General features: G+C 39.3%; 1 long non-coding RNA gene across 1 annotated transcript in view; it reads left to right on the top strand.

The window, feature by feature from the left end:
* Positions 1-15,407, top strand: part of LOC132827712 (uncharacterized) — a 42,977-nt gene extending 27,570 nt beyond the window's left edge. Inside the window, exons 2-3 of the long non-coding RNA XR_009646033.1 lie at positions 14,963-15,033; positions 15,342-15,407. This is a non-coding gene — a long non-coding RNA (uncharacterized LOC132827712). The remainder of the gene's footprint in view (positions 1-14,962; positions 15,034-15,341) is intronic.
* The last annotated feature ends 4,588 nt before the right edge of the window (positions 15,408-19,995 follow it).

The raw sequence follows: 19,995 nt of genomic DNA, 5'->3' as shown, positions 1-19,995 counted from the left end.
TGGCCAAATAATGCACATGTAAAGACCTCATCCCACTACCGCTGTAACCACCTAATGCTGATGAAGGACCTGCCAAGTCAGAAAGCAGGAAAGAAAGGGGCAGCACGATGGCTCAGTGGTTAGCACTGCTGCCTCACAGCATCAGGGTCCCAGGTTTGATTCCAGTCTTGGGTGACTGTCTGTGTGGAGTTTGCACATTCTCCTCGTGTCTGCGTTGGTTTCCTCTGGGTGCTCCAGTTTCCTCCCACAATCCAAAGATGCGCAGGTCAAGTGAATTGGCCATGTTAAATTGTCCATAGTGTTAGGTGCATTAGTCAGAGGGAACTGGGTTACTCTTCGGAGGGTCGGTATGGACTGGTTCGGCCAAAGGGCCTGTGTGGAATCTGAAAAAAAAGCCCAGTTGTCATTGTTTGCAGCCTTCAAGGATGTGTCCCCCATTCTGATTGTGGGACCTCATACCTGAAAGCTGGTGAGGATTCAGTTCATTGAGAGACACCCTACTGCCCAAATAGGACTGTCCTATCTTGTACCTGAAAGACCGGTAGTGGCTGGCTCATTGAGAGCCATCCTACTGCCACTGTTGGACTGTCCTATCACACAGTCCCCCCAATCCTCTGACCCCCACTACCATTGTCTCTACCTTGTTGGGCCCCTTACTCATCCTGGCTTTCTTGTAGGTAGGTGTCCAGCCACAAACACTGCTCATACAGTGAAGATATATGGCAGCACTTGGGAGAATGGGATTTCAGGCCTGGTCTCCTTGCCCAGTTAAATGCCAGGTTGACACTTAATTTGGCAGACCTTTCTGAAAAGAAGCAATAGAAAGCTGGCTCACCTATCAGTGGACAATAGTCCTATTGCCTCCTTCAATACCCTCTATTCCCAATCTATGAACCAGCAGAATTGAAACAAGATAAACTAACAAATCCAGAAATATAAGTAAGAATTAGACTCATTTGGCCTAACAGGAATGCCTAATTTAGATCACTTGTACATAGCTCTTATAGATCCCGTTCACCTTTTACTAATGCATCCCTTTCAAACAAAACGTAGCCATCTTTCTCTTTTGCACAGTCACGACCTGTTATATAGTCATAGTCATAAAGTCATGCAGCATGGAAACAAACCCTTTGGTCCAACCAGTCCAATTAGCCCTATCTGCCTGTATCTATACATGTTTACATCTAAATTTCGTTTTCCTTTTTTTCTGCTTGTCAATGGAAGCATAGTTTGTCATTTTCTTATGCATCTGCTGATATGTATTTTGCCTCCATCAGGTTGCTTCATTTGAAGTGGCAACGCCAATGTTATCCATTGTAACATTGGAAACTAACCAAGGAGAATGTGCTTTTGAAGCATCCAATAGACATCTATTATGGATAGCCATTAACTGGAATTATTATATTGACAAACCCATGAGTGGCTGGACTAGAATAAGGGGATTCATTTATATAAAGCAGCATGTGATCCCAAGTAAGATGGCATGTGGGACTTTATACCTTCAAGTAACATGAAAGCAGTTAAACCAAGCCTGGTCACCATGCACAATTTTGGTCTCTTGATTTAGGAAGGATAGAACTGTGTCGGAAATAATTCAGAGAAGGTTTACTGGGTTTCCTCCAGGTGCTCCAGTTTCCTCTCACAGTCTAAAGATAGGCAGGCTAGGTGAATTGGTCATGGGAAACATAGAGATAGGGTAGACTGGTAGATCTGGGTGGGATGCTCTGCGAAGGCTTAGTGTGAACTTAATAGGCCGAAGGGCTCTCTTCCACATTACCGGGATTCTTTGATGATCTTGCGGGACTAAAGGGTCTTTTCCTGCTTTTTGTTTATATTTTCTTTTATTCATAAATATAATTCTACAGGCTGGTTTTACAACAATCATAAAAATTCAAATGTTAATCAATGCATTTTCATTTCATGTTGGTTTAACTCATTGAATTCGTACTGTATAAGAATGAAATAGGGATCAGTAACATGAACAATGCATTAAAGATGTTTGTAAATTTGAATTTGTTAATGTGCTGAATAAGTCAAATTTGGAATAGGAAGTGACCGTGAAGCTCTCCAATATCTAGCAAAGCCCTTGAGAGCCTTTAATTGTTCTTTTTTAAAACATTAGATATTCTGTGCAGTGTAATGGTTTGCTGTCGCACAATATCTTACTGATGTCACTCTGCTTCATTATGCACCATTATTCACATGGGAATTCTTGATTTAAATTTTATTTTGAAAGATGAGATTTAAGCAATTTAAATAAACATGACTTTGATTTTTAAAGGTTGTGGTGGCAAGGATGCATGGGACTAACCTTGGGGCGTAGTGCACGGAAGGGATTTATTTTGTGTTTATATTATAAACACATGTTCACCGGGGGGTAAACTGAGGCTGTTATGGGTTCACCACCTTGTGACCCTCAGCAACCATGATGAATTGGCAGCATTTATTGCCCTCTTGTGTGTTAGATTTTGAACTTGGGTCTCCACAGGTGAAGTATAGGGGCCTGGGCCACCAAAGCAGTTATTTAACCTCCCACACCACGGCATTGTGTCTGAACCAGAATGTTTGTTGACTGCACCAAGCTACAGTCATGTTCATGCTTCACTTATTCCATATTTGACTGATCCTATCATATAGTTATTGCATATGCAGTTCCTGAATAATGCCATTCCATATCTCAAGCACCTCAGAGAACAGTGGAAAAATGCATTTTACCTTTCGAAATATTAATGTCCAAGCTGAGTATATCTTTAATTAAAAATAATCTGACAACCTTATGGTGCTGTTTGCTAGGTACAATTTACATCACATACATAAAAATTGCAAATCCTTTGTCAAAATTTAACATTTAGTAAATTTTATAATTTTTCTTGTCTGTTGAAGTTAATCACTTCTTTCAATAGCTGTATGGATTGGAACAATGTAGAAAAATGCCTATACTTTGGAAAAGTTCAACATCTTACAATATAGCATGATGTTATCAACATTCATCACAAATAGACTGATGCATGAAAATCTTTTTTATTTTGCATTACTCATTATCCTAAGTGTCAATATCAAATAGCCACAATCAGTCATTTTTCTTAATGCAGTCTGTAAAGGTTGTGTAGTTGATACAAACTTATATTTAGGAGTGTCTGGTTAGATTTATCATTCTGGAAGAGCCAGCACTAATTCCTAACACAAGAGAAATTGCAGGAGAAACTCTTGACAGCAACTTTGGAGAGAAGGCAGAGTTAATGTTTCGAGTCCGGAGACCCTTCTTCAGAACTGGAGCAGCTTAGCATTGCAGAGGATGCTGGCAGTGGATAGGTCTGCTCATACCTTCTTTCCAGGAAGAATTAGAGACCCCTAAGACCACCCTGATGGGAGATGGACATTTAGAGGGAGAGCATGTCCATGGTGAAAAGTAGGTAGATGGAAACTGGAAATTCTAAAACTGTTGTAAAGCGTCAGAAGAATTGTGGATGTAAGTGAGAAGGGACTGGTCAAGGGGAGAAAAGTTCACGTCTAGGTGGGAAGCAATAAATTCCATGTGACAGGAACAGGCAGAATCAATGGGTTTGCCTAGTCAGTCCTGTTCATTGATTTGGGGAATAAGGTAGAAGCGGTCTGTGTAGGGTTCAGAGGCTATATCCGCTTGGGTCTGAAGAAGGGTCACTAGACTCGAAACATCAACTCTGTTTTCTCTTCAAATATGCTGCCAGACCTGCTGAGTTTCTCGAGCCATTTCTGCTTTTGTTTCAGATTTCCAACATCCACAGTTCTTTGTTGTCTCAGCCTCCCATCAGCAAGGTTAAGAATTCCAATGAAGCATGAGAAATGGTGGTGAATATTAGATATTCATTCGGGGCACCCTTGAGTCCGTGCTGGGCCCCATCACTGACCATCGTGAATCTGCACTGGGCTCTCTCATTGACTATCATGACCTTGCCTATTAACAACCTGTACCAGACTGTCACCAACACCTTTTATAAGATGATATCCAGCATCTCGCTTATTGAAACTGTGTTCATCAGATGTGCACACTTCTGATGAACACAGGCAACCATTTAGTGCCCATCTCAGAGGAAATTTAAGTGTCAACTACTTCGCTGTGAGTTTAGAGTTAAATGTAGGCCAGACCAAGTGGGAATGAAAAATTTCTTTACAAAGAGTATTAAGTCAACCAAATACATTTTTACATTAACAGCAGTGGTTACGTAAAATAAAACAAAGAATGCTGATGATCTGAAACAAAAACAGAAACTGCTGGAAAAACTCTGCAGGTCAGGCAGCATCCGTGACAAAAAAAACAGAGTTAAAGTTTTAAGTCCAGTGACCCTTCTTCAGTAGTGCTTGCACTGTTGAATTCAGATTTCACCTTTTGGGATTTGAACCCAAGTCCCTAGAGCAGTAGCCTGGAGTTCTGGATTATTAATTCAGTGGCAACACCCCACCATCTTCAGCCCTTCCTGACACTTTCCAATAATTGTATGAGCTCATATCTTCGAGTAAAAAGCGAGGTCTGCAGATGCTGGAGATCAGAGCTGAAAATGTGTTGCTGGTTAAAGCACAGCAGGTCAGGCAGCATCCAAGGAACAGGAAATTCGATGTTTCCTTAATGGGCTCTGGCCCAAAACGTCGAATTTCCTGTTCCTTGGATGCTGCCTGACCTGCTGTGCTTTAACCAGCAACACATTTTCAGCTCTGAGCTCATATCTTCTCCTGCTCCTCAGATGTTGCCAGACCTGCTGTGCTTTTCCAGCACCATGTTCTTAACTCTGAGCTCATAACTTGTCTGCCAGTAATTATAACTTCAGTCAGAGTAATAGCTAGAGGAGCCCAACATGAGGAAGGGGAAGATAAAGCAATATTCAGGTTATTGTTTCTTCAGGACTACCACAACAGCTGTCCTGGCAGAAGTAAGAAATGTTTCAGGTGCTCCCTTTCTGTCAGGCATTCTTTTTGGCAAGACAAGCATCCAGTTCACTGGATCACATGCTCCTGTTAGGGAATGGACTACCCCAACATCAATAGTAAAGCAAATCAGGACAAGACTTATGCATTTAATGTTAGAGTCCTGAGGAGTTTTGCCAAACAAAGCAATCTTGCAGTGCAAGTTCATAGTACCTTGAAAGTGGAGTCGCAAGTAGATAGTATAATGAAGAAAGCATTTGGTATGCTTGCCTTTACTTGGCACTGCATTGAGTATAGGAGTTGGGAGGTCACGTTAGGGCTGTACAGGACAGTGGTGAGGCCACGTTTGGAATGCCATGTTCATTTCTCCCTACTATAAAGTAAACGTTGTGAAACTTGAAAGGGTTCAGAAAAGATTTACAAGGATGTTGCCGGATTGGAAGGTTTAAGCTATAGGGAGAGGCTGAGTAGGCTGGGGCTGTTTCCCCCAGAGCGTCAGAGGCTGAGGGGTGAACTTATAAAGGTTTATAAAACCATAAGGAGCATTGATAGGGTGATTAGCCAAGGTCTTTTTCCCAGGGTAGGAGAGTCCAAAACCAGAAGGCATACATTTAAGATGAGAAATGAAAGATTTAAAAGGAACCTAAGGAGCAACTTTTTCATGTTTGTATGGAATGAGCTGCCAGATGAAGTAGTTTATCCTGGTACGAATAGAACATTCAAAAGGCACCTGGATGGGTATGTGAATATCAAGGGGTCAGAAGGATATGGGCCAAATGCTGGCAAATGGAATCAGATTAAACCCAATCATACAACTTGTATAGTATAATTCACAACTCAGTCCATCCCAGGTGAATCTCCTTCAGAGAAGTCGAAAATCAATTCAAAATTGCAAGCAAATTTAAGGAAACAATCTGTTAAATTCCACACTAACTCTCATAGGCAATTGAAACAAGCCAGGAGATCACTGGGTTCCTTTAGATCCCTGCAATACTCGCTCAGAATAATTCTATTATGATATCACTTTCATAGTAAAAATGCTCCTCGGCTCCTCTCTATGTCCCACCCAATGGGATAACTGAGTTCAGGAAAAGATTTGCTGATTGGGGATGCATTGAACTCCTAATCTTGCATCCAGTGGTGCATCATCTTAACATGATGTGACACTACTGGAACATTTCCTAATGTAAACAAAACATGTAAAGGAGTAGATAGGTCTAATTGTAACCAGCACTGTCAAATGCATTCCAAACCATTCACTCCAGACTTTGTAAATGCTGCACATTTTAAGCACATTCAGTTTACTTAGTATAGTGATTGGAACCAGGTGGATCTTATTGACTGTGAGATCCTTGATTGGGGTCTTAACCTGGGCTAATCAGGGAGCCCTGGCTGACAGATATAACTAGGAGATTGAGTCTCCTCAGTTTAGGGAACTGACTCTGTGCTGGCTGGGCCACAGTCAGTGTGTTACTGCTGCTGTTGGTTTCTGTTTGTTTTTGGGAGAATCTGATTCCTGAGCTGGCTGAATTATATAGCCAGTTTGTTAACTGGTATTCCTTTATTGAGGACTGATTTCTAAACTGCCTGATCTAAACAGTCTATGTGTTTCAGATGTAATTCAACTGTCATCAGTAAACTGTTGTATCACTGGCTGGTTACAGCCTGTGAGTTCCTCTTTTCTCTTTTACTTTGAGAAAAGGACAATGTTGATTTTGCGGCAGGGCTTAGCCCTTGAATTCTGGTTTTATTTGTTTTTTGAAAAAGTTTTCACTTTTTTGGCATTTGGACTGAGCCTCTGTGAGAAAATACACCTTTCCAGATGAGCTGTTCCTGTGGGTAAGCCTGGCCATTGTCAGTGGACCAGGCCTCTGTAAAGATTGAACACCTGTGTGTGTGCTGGGAGATGAGCATTTGCTGCATCCTGGAGTTTGGGAATGGACCCTGCCTTTGGGAGTGAACCAAACCCCTGTGAGTTAACTGCACCTTCACAATGTCCTGTGTTCATGTGAGTGGGCCTGGTTCTCTGTGGATGAGCCAGGACTCTATGGAGACTGAACACCTGTGTGCTGTGAGATGTGCATTTGCTGCCTTTAGGAGTGAACTCTGCCCTCAGTTGTGGACTCTGTTTTTGGCAATGGAGTCTACATTTTGAAGAGGATGGTTTATAGTAATGAACTCTGTACCAGAGGGACACTGTTTGTTGATAATTAACTCTGTCTTGTTGCTTGCTTGGTTTATCACCTGCACTGTCTCGTGTGTCCCTGGGTCTAGCAGGCCTAACTGTGAGCTGGAAGGCTCATAGGTCGTCCTGAAAGCTGTCACCCCAAGAGCCAGAGGGTGGGTAGGCCACCTTGATGCTGGTCGCTCCTACAGCTGGAGGGTGGGTAGGCTGTCCTGTGAACCTGAAATTGGGTAGAATGCCCTGAGAGCCGGAAGATGGGTAGGCCGTTTTCATCCTGAGAAAGGGTAATCAGGATGGGCTCTCCTTGAGGTGGGTGGAAGGTAAGTCAGAGCAGCCGAGAGCCAGAAGGTGCATAGGCGCAGGCTGAGATTCGGAAAGCTTGTGGGGTGCCCTGTGCGCTGTCATCCCAGAGAAGGGGATGGGCTGGCCTAGAGGTGGCCAGAAGGTGTGTCGGGGCAGTCCACAGGCTGGATGGCACATCAAGATGGGTGAGAGCCAGATGGTACATAGGGAAAGACTGAGAGCTGGAAGGTGGGTAGGCCATCCTCAGCACTTCCACCCCAGGCAGATACCAGGACGGGTGTCCTAGAAGGTACAAAGGATGGTTAGGGAAGCCAGAAAGGTGATAGACCATCTTGACTGCTGTTTTCCTGGTGGGGATGGGTGGGAAGCAGGATGGGCTGTGCGACTGGAAGCTGTGTCAGGTCAGACCAAGAGCCAGAAGGGGTATAGGGGCAGGCTGCCTTAGAGTGGCTGGAAGGTTGGAGAGATGGGTGAGTCCCTGGGGGTGGGTGAGGCAGTCTGTATTCTATGCACTGTTTCTTAAATCACTGCACTGTCTAGTATGTTTTTGTTACTGCTACCTTTGTGATGACTGAAGGTGGGATTTGAGGTTTGTCCTCATTTCCCTGGAAACGGGTTGAACGGTGGGATTGGGCTTTGGCTTTGCTGCTCCTCTCCCTTGTAATTTCATCTTTCTCTGTATACAGCTTTGAATGTTAATTGTTTGTAAATTGTATACTGTTTAAAATTTAAAAAAAGGGATTCAGAATCTCCTCACTTCAGAGATTGACTCTAAGCTGGCTGGCTACAGCCAGTGTACTGTGTACATATAAATACAGGGTGACTTGGTGAAGGGATACTGGCCTCTATGCAGTTATTTCATTAACCCTATGCAAACTGATTTAACAACAAAATACTGGGAAGTGAATCTATGGAAATTTGCCAGAAGAACATTATAAAATAAGCACGTGAACTGGTTGGCTTTTTCCCTTTAAGAGCTGTTAAACCTTGAATAATTGCAAATCACAAATCTGAAAAAAGCTAGACTTCTGTAAGTTGAGGGTGTTAAAGTTACAAAATAAAAATGTTAGAGACCTGCGGGAGACCAGCCGTGATCAAATTCAATGTGAAACCATCTTAAGCAGCTAAATGACTGACCCTGTTCTTTATTTCTTATCTCTCGCTATCCTAAATACAGGTGATGAACTTGTCACATATTTCTGTACAGAGACCAGTCAAATAAAATGCAGATTTCACTGTTCTGATGTCATTGAATTCCAGCTATACCACATTGTTCCCCTTCAACTTTCCCAATAGTTGTTTCAGGTTCCTGAGGGTGGAATTGCTTTACACCAAGAAGAGAAAAGACATAGAAGAAAACACCTAATGTTCTGTCCTTATGTAATGGGCAGGAAAGGACAAAGGCAGCACTGATTTCTGGGTACATAAGGGTGCGCAAAAATTGGCAACAGAAATTAAAATGCTTCCAAAAATAGCTCTTAAAGGGCAACCCCACCCTACTCTACTCTTAAAGCATATTCATAATACAGAGAGTACAAATTGGAATGTTTTCAAATCTTCAGTTAATCGGAGCTTTGGATAAACAGTTAGCCCGATCTCACTCTGTTGTTCCTGGCAGACATGCTTTTTCCAGAGGTGAGATCAATATTAACAATTGTACCAGTGAGATTTCGGTAAGTTAATAATCTGTATTCATTCTCCTTAAATGTCTGCTCTTTAACCTGCATTTGTGCTGTAGAGGGAATTGCCAAATCAAATTTGACTTCTATATCCAGTGAACTGCTAGTCATTGTACATCCAGGAAGACATGGGAAATTTAAAGAAGAAGGATGCTTTCATTGATTAGTTTAGTCTTATAGCTTGTACGTTTAATGAGAATGATAACAGATAGGAAATATAATTGTGAATTTTTAGCTCTCTCAAGACTCATCTCTTTGACCAATGTCTTAATCACTCTTAGTAATATCTCTTTTGGCTAGTGCACATTTTTTTATTACATAAAGGACATTTCTCTGCTACACATGCAACTTGTTGATAAGGGAGTAATCTGATTCAGAGGCAGCATCACAAGTCAAAATGCAATATCATTCTGAGAGAGCTAACAATTTTAGACTCTAACATGCTCAAGGTGAATCTTTCTTATTTCTCTTTTAAATTTAAAGCCGGACCATCAGCTTACTCCTTCCAAGAAATAAAAATTCCGAAAGAAACCAGCCATCAATCAGTTCATTTTCATATTACTCATTACGAAACAGGATAAAAATGTTTTTATTATCCTTGTAAACCATATTCATTAATTTCCCCAAATATCAGCATATTTGCACACCCATTTGTTGATCTTGTGGTTTGCTAGCAAGATGCTGGCTCCTGCAGACTTTGGTTGCCCTAGCAACCCCAGGCCTTATCTGGTACTGAATTTCTGGCACACATACAGCAGGGCCTTTCAATTTTCTCTATTTCCCCTTCCCTGTTTTTAGCTCCCTTCAGCCTTAAATCGTATAATGTATTACATACATCCTTTGCCGTTTAGTTTTTATAGCTTTGAAGTTTCCAGTAATCACTTTATTGAGCTGCTGGTGCCATTTTTCATATTCTATCGTTGGCGCCTGGGCATAGCCAATGGAATTTAGTGTATCCTATTCCAGGTAAGATAAAGAATGGCTGGCACTTTCTATTTGTTTTTAAAATTTCTTTCAAACGCACTGTGTAGGAAAAGAAGCCCTGGGCCGAGAAATATGTTTCTTTTTCCTCTTATATTTGTTCCTTTTGCTGAACAATTTTATGTGAGGTGTTTTCCTGTTTCGTTTTATGCATAAACGGGCATACAAATGGATTAACAATGTCAGGGCTGAGACTATATTTCACACCTCAACTATTATGTGTGCTAAAACATTGAGTTCCCGAAGTTATGGAAAAGCCGTAAATATAATTATTTACACGTCATTAAAATTTAATAATGAATGACCTCATAGCTCCTTCTGATTTTTATTAAACAAATCCTGGAGAGCAGTTTAAACTTCCAAAAAAATAAATTAAATGTAAACCCTGCAGTAATTGATGGATAATTTCCATCCTGCTTTAGAAGCAATGGTTTATTTTCAATAAATACCCCTTAGAGCTCATGATTTATTTTGCAAGTTGCCCCTATGGAACAGACTTTCCATGCCGTATGTATTCTGTGAGACCTGGTTGGAGACATTTTCCCGAAACTTATTATAAATAAAGATTAGAATGAAATCTCTGATTCATACGTTGTCTTTGTTGCTTTTTGTTTTACAGAAAATCCAGAAAGATTCAACCACAGAGCAGAAAGCATTTATTATTGTAACTTGTCATATTTCTCAAAATATTGTTCTATGCTGTTTTAATTTTTTTTTATTGATGGTAACAGCATATACAAAATGAGTGTGTGAGAAGACACATTGAATACCTGGCCCATTGTGGAATGTGTCAGCACAATATGAGTTGCACAGTTTTGACCTTAGTCTTCTGTATCAGTGCAACTTTATCTTCCCTGTGGCAACATCACTTTGTGCGGTTGTTCTCTGTATGTGTCATTAGTACAGAAATCACATGATAGCATGAAACAAAAGCAGAAATTGCTGGAGAAACTCGGCGGCTCTGGCAGCATCTGTGGAAAGAAAGGGGATATAACAATTCAGTTCCAGCAGCGCTATTTCTGCTGGAGCCAAAGAGTTACATCTGCTTTCTCTTGACAGATGCTGCCAGACCTGCTGAGTTTCTCCAGTATTTTCTGTTTCTGTATCAGATCGTCAGCACCTACAGTTCTTTGTTTTATTTTCACATAATAGCATACAGAACCTCCTTAGAATACCGACACTGCAATCACAATGCTTCTGAGTGTGCAAAGGAGACAGAATCACTGGCTGTGGACACAGACCACCTCTAGAGACATCATGCTGTTCCATCACTAATATAATAGAGGTAATCTACTCCACCTTCAATAAATGAATTTCCCGATGAATTTTAGAAGGTGTTGTTTCCTCAGCACTTTTTATTCTGACGCTGCTCAGGAATCTCTTTACTAAAATGTGAGTGCCAGAATATCGACAATCCCTAAAACAAAAATTCAATTAAAGTAGATCTGTGCTACATAAATGTGTAATTAACCATGAGACCCATGGAACAATATGAGCTGATACAAGAGCAAATCTTTATTCTCAATTACCACAAGAAGTAGTTTCCACAAATAAGTTTGTGCCCACTCTAATCCAGATTTCTAAGTCTCCTTCCTGGAATGACTGAGCTGCAGTGTTCCTGGGCACTTCCTTCTACTGGCTAGTCTAATAGCTGATAAAACAGCAAGTGGAAAAAACATCTATTTCAGGATAAGCAATTGCCATGCTGTCAAATGTTATACAAAGTATTATAACATTTAAGAGGCATTTGGATGGGTATGTGAATAAGAAGGGTTTAGAGGGATATGGGAGAAAGTGAGAACTAAAGATGCTGGAGATCAGAGTCAAAAAGTGTGGCACTGGAAAAGCACAGCAGGCCAGTCAGCATCTGAGGACTAGGAGAGTCGATGTTTCAGGCATAGGCCCTTCATCAGAAGGGCTAATACCTGACATGTTGACTGTCTTGCTCCTCAGATGCTCCCTGACCTGCTGTGCTTTTCCAGCACCACACTTTTCAACTTAGAGGAATATGAGCTAAATGCTGGCAAATGGGACTATGTCAGAGGAATCTGTTCTGTGCTGTATGACTCTATGACACTAATACATCTCTTAACTACAATATCACTTTGAACCATTTCTAAAATCAAATTGAAAAAGCGTTATGAGACTACAAGACCATCAAATTGATATAATGAAGATGGTTTGGTTATTTGTGACTAACTCCTTCTTAAAGCGCTTATCCCTTCCCATCATTATCATTGGTCCAGCTGCAACCTAAATTATTTCAAGCAGTGACTTCCACTATTTTGTCAGAAGTCCATTCCTTGTATTGTGTCCATTGTAGTCCATTGTGATTGTGTATTTTCACTGGTTGAGGATTCTAGAACTAGGGGCCATAGTATACAAGTTAAAGCCAAACCATTCAAGAGGATTGTTAGACAGCACTTCTACGCATGAAGGGTGTTTGGAACTCTCTTCCAAAAACTGCAGTGGATGCTGGATCAGTTGTTCCTTCTAAATTTGTGAGAGTTTTTTTTTGGAAAGCAAAGGTTTGAAAGAATATGGACCAATAGCAGGTATATGGAGTTGGGCCACAGATCAGCCATGATCTCATTAAATAACAGAACGGGCTTGAGGGTCTGAATGGCCTATTCCTGTACTTATGTTCCTATGTACTTTATTTTGACTGTATTTGCTGCAATAATTATTGATTACAGTGATTGGAGGTATGGACTATTGAATCCACAAAGCTCTTTCAATATCTTTCAACATTACATTCAGATACTTTCAATACTTCATGCTTGACTACACTGAATTTCATTGGTCTGTTTAGTTATATATAATTTATCAAACTTATTACAAAATTCTTGAAACATCTGAACAGATTTGATTATAAGTTTGAGGGTTTCTTTCTGATTAAATGTGTTTTTACCAATTTGTAAGGTTTCATTTCCAATCCCTGGGAAACTCCACATAGCATGTGGTCCCACCCTGACTTAACTCTCTTAATAAGTTTTCCTCATTTTTGTCCTTCACCCAATTTCTTATCTATTCTTTAGTTTTACGCAAACTTTTTGTTGTTTCTAAGGCTAAATGTTGTTATATGAAGAATGATTCTGAAATGTTTAATATTGGAGACTCTGTTAGTCTTCACCCAATCTGATGATGACACATAATCTCAGGTGGAGAATGAGAGCTTGAGATCTTGAAATAGTCAGATGTGTCATGTCTGGCTCCTGATAATTTTTTTAAGTATTGCTAGCTAACCAATGTAAATTGTACCTCTTGTTATTATTCAATAAATGACATCTTGTTACCACAAGGGCTTCTTCTTCTTAATACTCACAATGGTTCAGCTCCCACCACTGTTAACCAAAACCCCTTGGACTCGGTATGGAAAGAAGGTTTGACGGCAGGACTCTTCCCCAACCACAGATATATGGCAAAAGTAATATCTTACTTGTCAACTGGTTTTCTAGAAGTCAAGGTACATTATGTTATAGAACTCATCCCAGCCTTGTCAGATTATTGCTTCTTGAAAAGAAAACATAAAAGAAGTTGATCAGTTGAGATCTTGTCTTTCTTTGTTGATATTTAGTTTCCCTAGTTACACCACGAGGCAGCAATGCTACCTCACAGCACCAAGGACCCAGGTTTGATTCCAACCTTTGTGTCTGTGGAGAGTTTGCACATTCTCCCTGGGTCTGTGTGAGTTTCCTCCAGGTGCTCTGGTTTCCTCTCAAAGATGTGCAGGTTGACTGGTTTGGCTGTGCCAAATCGCCCTGTGGTTTACAGGCTAGGTGAGTTAATTATGGGTAATGTGGGGTTACGGGTATAAGGTGGGATGCTCTTCAAAGGGTTAGTGCAGACTCAATTGTCTAAATGGTTTCTAATTCCACTGTTGGGATTCTATGATTCTGGTTATTATCATGTAGTTACTCATTAAAGCTGTCCATAATAATCAATTCCATCTTGTTGTGAAATATTGGTGGTAAACAAATCAATCCACATTTACCTGAGTCTTGTTTTGCCACTCTTTTGAAAATAGGAGTCAACGTCTGCTTCTTATCAATCTCCCAGGAGCTTCTCAGTGTTGATTTCTTAACAATAATTCTCAATATCTATCTCATTTCTATTCTTCTGTTTCTCTTAACCACTTTTCAAGAGTCACTCTTCTAAGCGTTCTAGCTTTAAGTATTTCCACTTTATTTTAGAAAAGACATTTTGGAAAGCATAAAATGAAAAAAACCTCGCCAATGATTTTTTCTAAAGAATCTGTTTAACAAGCAAATATCTTTCTAATGTATGCATTTCTAATTAACTCTTCAATAGCAGATGATCAGATAAGCCTTGCTTAACTCAGTGGAGAACACTTAGCCTGTGTTAGCCCAATCTCTAGTCATCATTTTTGTAACCACCAGTATATAATTCTTATTGACTTGTTGTTTTGTTTCTCTACATATAGTTAAAGTTCTAAGTGTTATGGTGCAAATGAAAATCAATAATTTGTTGAATTGTTGTTCAATAGTGGTTGTGTTATTCACAACCAGTCAAGATTCTCCATCCTTTGCTTATTGTACCTCTAGGTTTAGTAATGTTTTTAATTATTACAATAGTGTTACAATGCAAAAGGAAACTATTTGGCTCATTGTGTCTTCATTAAATAAGCATCATTACCTAATGTCAGTCTCCTGCTTTTTCTCCATATTCTTACACATTTTATTAAATCTATATAATACCATATTATGCTTGGGTAAGTTATATTTTGGAGCATAATGGAGCTTAGCTTCCATAACATTCCAACTCTCAATCATGAAAGAGTGCTTTAAATGGAAAGGTCGATAAAGCTGTTTTTATTTTTGCCTCGTTTAGATCAGAATCTGCATTTGTGAGTGGGTTTATGTTATTAATTCTGATTTCTTTATCCCAATAACAGATTGATGGACCTACAAAAGGAAACTGGATCTCTGATTCTACAATTAGGAGAAAGAAGACACACATTCAAGTGTAAGCACAAGATTCCAGGTTAATAAGATTCAAAACTCAAAGCCATGGAAGTGACTGTACAAAATTGATTTATAAGCAGGTCATTCAGCACAAACAATTAGAAATAACAGCATATAAACAAATGTCTAACCTGAACTGAGAATCTAGTTTCCTCTAAAAGAAAAATATTTATAGAATTAATGTTTGTGATATTCATTTGATAACATTAATTTGCACTTCCAGAGAAATGTAACAAAGTCTAAGACAAGTTGAAATCATTGAAGGTGAGAGTTCCATCAAATAATGACTAGAAATCTGGTTGTTATTAGTTGAATGGAGGAATATGGAGCAAACAGTGTCAGAGAAGAAGGTACATGTGGAAGCTCATGACTGGAAAAGATTCATGAAGTAGATGGAAAGTGATTTTGAGGTATGATAAAGTTTATAATGTTAATGTACTGAGGCATGGGGTGCCTTCGGAAGCAGGGATAATGGAGGGTGACTGGTATCATCGTCTTTTCCCTGATGTTTAAGTTTATATGTTCAGAGATTGTACTCCGTGATCCTGGTTGTCATATTAATTGGCATTTGTTAGTATGAAAACCAAGCTTTTGACTTGAGTATTCTTCTTTACATCCATTCCACCACCAAGACCACCTCCTTTCCTTTGTACAATGATGCTCAGCTCGATCTCTATCATTCACCTACTGCTGTTAATCTATGCCTTTGTATTTGTTTTATACACTTGAAATATCTGTAGAAAATAGAAGCTAGCAGTTAAAGATGAGAACATATTAAAGAGATCTAGCCACAGGATAGATTGGTCTTTACTTAGATGCCTATACTTTAATTATTCTCATGCCTTACAAATGTCTAGAAAATTAAAGTTCCTTTTCAAGTCATTTCTGATATTTAAAAAAAATAGGTTTCTATGGCTGTTGAGTACTGGACCTGCATTCAATTCTTAAGTAGTTCAATGTTAGGTCTTTGCCCATTTTGTCTTCTTCAGTAATGGATGGGGGGAGAGAGAATGTGATCTGGGACATTCACATTTTGGTTTTTGATCACATTCAGCAAACATCCAATGATTATAGATTCTGGCCTAAAGCAGAAAGAAAATCTCATCCCAATGTCAGCTGTGTTATTGACTAGAAGCAATTAACACCTTGTGGAATGGGACTAAAGATTTTGCTTAGATATGTGTTAGATCGTCGGATAAACCAAAGGCTGAAACCTAAAATCCTAAAGAGAAGCCATTAAACAAATGTAACTGTTGTCTGTAATATACCACTTGTAAGTTCGATGACAAATCAATCATGTATGCCAAGGGTTGCCACATTGCAAAGCAACAATTAATTGATGAAGATAGCACAGAAATTAGAGTCCAGATAGAAATACCCTGTGGCTGTACTTGTTCTGGGAAGAATGCCATGAAGAGTAGGTGAATTGATTTAAAGAAAAAGCTTGACTTAAATGTTAGTAGGTAAGAGACCAGCTATGGAAAGTACTGTTTTAATCTGTTTATTGCTTCAATAACATTTCCAAAAAAAGCTAATTAAAAGTGTTCAGTTACCACAAATGGAAAAAAAAGACACAGGCTTTTCCCTTTGCACACATACTATCAGTCCTTCTTTTCATGCCATTTTTCCTGTAACCATCGAGTGTGATGTTTTGTATAATTTTTCCTGGAGCCTAGCAGCTTAAGCTATTAATTGACCGTGAACCTATCAATAAGGGTGATTCCTCCTCAGAGAGTTCCACAGCACAGTCTCACAGATTGGCAATGTGACACCTCCCATAGGGAAATCAGCAATTAGTCCTTTAGTGTACAGGTGACCAGTGTTCATAGTTAAGTTCAACAGTTCATTTGGCCCTTTCTAGTTTCAGAGGATCTTGAGGTTCTATTAGCTTTAAGCTGAATATAATGTTTACAAAGCAGTCTGGTAGTATGCTTGTTTAAAGAATACATTTTTCCACTGAACATTTTGGGTTTGATTTTGTGCTATTTGTCCTGGCGGAAGACTGAATTTTGTGTTCATTGCTGGCGTAAGCGAGACTTCATATCGGCGCAAAATATTTTTATATTGAAAACAAAATGTTTGCATTAACATTTAAATCTTGGACTGTGGCACTTTGGAGGCTCATATTGGCACACTAATGATGAGCAACAATTTTAGCTAGGTTTCTGATGCAAGTGACCTTACCTCTGTCGACCTGCAAATATATTGTATAAAATAGTGCAATGCAAGTTCCAATTCAGATCATGTATTTTTATATTTGATTTTCATGTTTAAATTGGTAAATGACATTGCATTTCAAGGTCTGTTCAAACACAGCATTCTGCAAATCCTCGCTTCAGTGTGTCCATTATTGAAATTGGCATTTACATTTCCTTTGTTCCTGATGTATTATGGGGTATAAAAGTTCAAAATAGTTAAAATAACAGCACACATGGGACTATTTGAGAGATTTCCTCTTTATGCTTTCGGTAATGAAATCCTAAGCCCAGATGGCACAGAACAGATCTTCTCCTTTTTGTGTTTCACTAGCTTTGCTCAATGAAACACGTTGTGTGTGACACTGTGAAAGATTCATTGTTTGAATGAGGAAGCATCATATCTGAACTGAGCAAGCTAAATTATGAGCCGAACCTAATTATTTAGATTTTTCTCATACTCCCTCTTGAAATGTGGCATCAAATGTTGTCCATCAGTATTTGTTCTGAGTGGATTTGATGATGTGATTACTGGAGCATTAATTTTGCTACAAGAGCTGGGCAGATTTGAGTCAAGACGTTAAAAATCACACGACACCAGGTTATAGTCCAACAGGTTTATTTGGAAACACTAGCTTTCGGAGGGCCGCTCCTTCATCAGGTGGTTCATCACAATCACCTGATAAAGAAGCAGCGCACCGAAAGCTAGTGCTTCCAAATAAACCTGTTGGACTGTAACCTGGTGTTGTGATTTTTAACTTTGTACACCCTAGTCCAACACTGGCGAATCCAAATCTTGAGTCAAGAATATTGATTTGGCGCTGGAGTAACACGTAGGACAAACCTGCTAATTAAGCACAGTAGGCTTCTTTCCCTAGTGGGTATTGGTGATTCAGTGCTTTTTTAATAAACATCTAAAATTATTTTATCTCCACCTTTATTAAACTGAATTTGAATTCTCAAACTGACTTGGAATGATTTCTCATTCCATGGATTATTAATTCAAGCCTCTGGATGATCAGCCCAGTAGAAAATAACCACAACAGCATCTTTTGCCCTATCTTATTAAATAACCATGATAACATCTTTTGCCTTCACTTATGAGTTGTGCATTCTCACTTGTGCGGTTGCCCAGTTAGACAATACTAAAAAATACACAAGTCCAATTATTTGTGGAATGAGAAACAATCTTTTTTCCTTCATAATTAATGGCCCAAAGTCTAATTGATTTCTCAAAAATCACAGGTTTCAGAGTCTTAACTCCTGTGATTTAAGTCTTTGTTTTTTAATATTGTAGAAAAGCAGCCATCCATCTACAGGACTTCTTGTTGTGCTGGTTTCTACGTGTTGACAATTAAATGAATTTATAATCAGCAATGTGAAGATTCTAAACAATACCTCAATGTAGTTGGACACAGATGGTACTGTCAATTGATCACATAGAATGACAGAGAATATATAACACAGGCCCATTTATGTCAGTGTTCAATGCTGAAATCAAACTCCCCTTCAGTCTTCCTCATTTAACTAAAATCCTTACATTTTCACTACTCTCTGGGTAAAAAGGTTTCATCAGAAATAACTCTTTGATTTCTTGGTGATTATTATATATAAACGGCGTCCAGTTTTGCTATTCCCCACAGTTGAAAATTCTATCATTGTGCCCACTCTATTAAAACCATACATTATCTCAAAAAACCTTTGTAAGATCACTCCTCAATCCTCTTTTAACAAAAGTAAAGGGACTAGGCTGTTAGTGCTTTTCTGGTAGATGTAGTCTCTCAGTTCTGGTATCATTCCAGTAAATGTTTTAATTCATTTGAAATTTAGTGTTTCTGGAAGATATTTTCACTAAAATGCATTTAACATGTTTAAGGAACAATGTAGTAAGGAACACAGGTCATTGGTCAGATTACAATGTCAAGTCTTTTGCTGTAGCCTTGAGCAGGTGTCTAACTGTGAGGATGAACTATGAATAAGGGGCAGAATGACTATGGCATGAAACGTGAGAATTGAATTTGATATTAAGCAAGGCATATCTTAATGTTGGGAGTAAAAAATTATATTTTCTAAATTCTGGACTTCATGATGAATTTTTTACAAGGAAGTGACAAGGGGCCTATGTAGGAGGATTAATGATGATTATCACCCTTGTCACCACTTTGTTCTTCCTTATGAATATGCAGTTTCCTACCACTCATCGGATGGAAAACTTAATTTCTGACAGATAAGTCTGAGTGAGAATCTGGTGACTCCAGCTTGTTACTTGCTCTCCAGAGTTCCTTCTTGGATGTTGGCACCAATATCTCAGGGAATGCTCAGTGGGCTGTGGCTGCTCATATCAACTCCATGGACACTGGCATCTGACATGTGCCACGCTCTCTGCATTCGCCATGGCGCATCTCCAATCCTCTTACAGTTTGCTTCCACACTTTGAAACACATCATTAACTAGCATTGCAATGCTGCTTCAAGGACACTTTGCATGCAGGGGCATGCATTCAACTCACAAACTGAATCAGCTTATATCTTGGGGTTGCTCACTTGCTTTCTGAGCATTCACTCTACTTGGATGATCACGGAATCCATGCTAAAGTAACACCAAGTCTAAGATTGGGACAGGTCAGAGACCTTCAGATGCCTTTGCACACAACACTGTTGAGTTATGTTCTCAAACCAGTTTTATCCCATGAATTTACGGAACAGGATCTTCAATTGTTTAAGTTTTGTTGTCTCGGGAGTTCAATAAGTTTACTCCAGTCAAGTGCA

The sequence above is a fragment of the Hemiscyllium ocellatum genome, chromosome 25 (genome assembly GCF_020745735.1).
Source record: "Hemiscyllium ocellatum isolate sHemOce1 chromosome 25, sHemOce1.pat.X.cur, whole genome shotgun sequence".
In the NCBI taxonomy this organism is placed as follows: Eukaryota; Metazoa; Chordata; class Chondrichthyes; order Orectolobiformes; family Hemiscylliidae; genus Hemiscyllium; species Hemiscyllium ocellatum.
The sequence above is the reverse complement of the archived record's forward strand: the minus strand, read 5'-3'. Positions and strand labels throughout refer to the sequence as shown.